Genomic DNA, 2,306 nt, shown 5'->3' with positions numbered 1-2,306 from the left:
TGAGCTTGACTGCATCACAAAGGTTTAAGGGGAAGTGGAGTGAATGACTTTTCCCAGTTCCTCCGTTAGTGTCTGACGGATGGTGTCCAGCAGCCTGCGCTGATTCGGTGAAGCGCTGGAGGAAAAAGTCCATATACAGAGGAAGAGCGCGGCCGATGGGGGTTACAATGAGTGGATTTCCTCCGGTCACGTCTGTGCAGCAGGTTGCTGGGCCGTGGAGAGGAGGAGAGTGTCAGGGAGAGGTTTAGGGGAGCGGCTTTTGTTTGGATATTCTGTCCAAGGTCCAGGGAAAGACCAAAACTTCCAGTTTATCAAGATTTCAATAAAATATTGCAAATCATAAATAAATAATGACAGTAATCTGACAACACAAGTATCAATTTAAACTAAAGTCATGTTTAAAAAAAAAAAAAAACTTAAAACAAACAAACAAAAAATACAAATACTAATAGAAAAAAGAAAAAAAGAAAAATAAATAAATATATAATAAAAAAATAAAATAATAATAATAATAATAATAATAATACATCTGCTTTTCTGTTTGTACAAACTATATAAATTGGTCTTTGTATATCAGTCTCACGTAGTTATTTTAACCATACATAATGCAGAATGTAAAACGCAAAGAAAAAACATCTGAAAGATGGATTTAAGTCATATTTGAAGCGATAAAGTTGCAAAACATTCCAAAATCAACTCAAAAAAAATAGTTGCCCGTCACTCTTATCACTCGTCACACTGAGGTTCCTCGCGGTCCGTGAATAACGGCGCGATTCATCCTGATCCAGAGAGAAACTTCAGAGCGCAGCGCTCACGCTCTGTACAATACAACCACTCAGTACTACAGCTAATCAACAGAGGACTGAAAACGAACTTTGTTCTTACCGTGGTTTGGTTGAGTCGCAGAAGGCTGTCGGCGGTGGGCTGTCAGCTGCTGTTTGTACCTGGCTCGTCTTTGGAGAGGAAGGATAAAGCGCACTTGCTGGAGTCCCACCCTCCCCAATCACTGCGCTCCTCCAAAACCATGCAGGACTCTCCACATCTAACAAGTGTCCAGTGATTCATACGTTATTCCCATATTAATTGTTGGACACTTGTTAGACTCGTTAGACATTGATGTTTGAATCAAATACAAAAAAAAAAAAATCTCCAAAATGATGATGATGATGATGATGTGTGTGTGTGTTTTAGTCTAGTTTAAATGTATTTATTTGTTTATTGTTTGTTTGTTTTGTTTATTGTTTATTATTTTTGTAACTACTTTAAAAGTGTTGAGTTCCTAAATGTAATCTTTATGTTGGCTTCAACTTTAGATTTAATGAAACTAAAAATGTCAAATACTAATATTTGTAGTAATAGTAGTAATTATTATTATTATTATTATATTTTTAAACTACTTTAAATACATTTTTTTTTTTACTTTTATACATTTCTGAGTAAAACAGCTAATACTTTTTTTAAACACTGGCTCTTCCTGAGCTTGACTGCATCACAAAGGTTTAAGGGGAAGTGGAGTGAATGACTTTTCCCAGTTCCTCCGTTAGTGTCTGACGGATGGTGTCCAGCAGCCTGCGCTGATTCGGTGAAGCGCTGGAGGAAAAAGTCCATATACAGAGGAAGAGCGCGGCCGATGGGGGTTACAATGAGTGGATTTCCTCCGGTCACGTCTGTGCAGCAGGTTGCTGGGCCGTGGAGAGGAGGAGAGTGTCAGGGAGAGGTTTAGGGGAGCGGCTTTTGTTTGGATATTCTGTCCAAGGTCCCTCTTTATGCTGCTGGTGGGAGGAAGGCAGTTTTGGGCCGGAGCAATGATGTGCTGCTGAGTTAGGATGAGGTTTGGATAGAAGAGAGGAGAAAAGAGGCTATTTATCTAAATACAGCTGCATCGCTTTGACCACATGAACAAAAAATGACGAGGCCTGGGTGGCCATGACCTGTGTTTGTATATTCATGTGTGTATTTGAGAGAGACTCCACCTGTGTGTGACAGAATACAGTGCGAGAGAATGCCTGGCTTGTCCTCTTTATGATCTGATCTGGCCTTGTTTGAGACAACAACACATTTACTCAGAAGTGGCGGTTGTGTAATCACATCTCTCTGTTTGAGATACTATTATAGTTCTGTGTTATTTATAGATCTGTGTTCTTTTGAGATGCTACTATAGTTTTTAATATTTTGTTTATATTTTCTGTTTTGGTAATTTATAGTTTTACTGTTTTTTATATGTCTATACAGTTTTTAGACATTTTTATTTCAGTTTTAGCTATGTTAGTACATCAAGATGAGACATTTAGAAATGTTTCCTTTGC

Source organism: Sinocyclocheilus anshuiensis, unplaced genomic scaffold, assembly GCF_001515605.1.
Source record: "Sinocyclocheilus anshuiensis isolate Anshui unplaced genomic scaffold, SAMN03320099.WGS_v1.1 scaffold1052, whole genome shotgun sequence".
Lineage (NCBI taxonomy): Eukaryota > Metazoa > Chordata > Actinopteri > Cypriniformes > Cyprinidae > Sinocyclocheilus > Sinocyclocheilus anshuiensis.
The sequence above is the reverse complement of the archived record's forward strand: the minus strand, read 5'-3'. Positions refer to the sequence as shown.